Below are 518 nucleotides of genomic sequence, written 5' to 3' on the forward strand. Positions count from 1 at the left end.
GGCGGCCCTGCCCGCCACACGGCAGGCGGTGAGCTCGCCCTCGCCCTCGCTCGCCGCCAACTCCCTGAACGTTCACGGGTGCGTGACACGCGTGAGGGGAAAACGGGCGCCGGGGAGAAGCCCCGACCCTCGAACCCTGCAGCTCAGCAGGCGACGGTGTCAGAAGGAGCACGCGAACTCCGAATTCGTTTCTTTGAGTGCTCTTGCTTTATAAGGTGAAGAGACACCCCCCCGCTATCCCGCCCTGAAAAACAAGCGCGAAGCACCAACCTTCTAGAAGCAGCCTGCCATCTCCCCCCGAGGAGCGGCCCTGGCCACGTTAGCCTGAAACCACCGGCCACCCCCCTCGCAACGCGAGTAACTGGACGGAGCAAACGTAAGGACCGTTGTGTGCCTCAAGTTCGGCGTTCCGCCTTGCTCAACTCTTGACAAAAGAACGGGATACACCCTCAGTAACATCGTGCCCCTAATATTATTATACAGCGCTCGAACGTTCGCGGTTGGTTTAGGACTGGTCA

This window comes from Athene cunicularia, assembly GCF_003259725.1.
Source record: "Athene cunicularia isolate RWA chromosome 5 unlocalized genomic scaffold, athCun1 chr5_part3, whole genome shotgun sequence".
Lineage (NCBI taxonomy): Eukaryota > Metazoa > Chordata > Aves > Strigiformes > Strigidae > Athene > Athene cunicularia.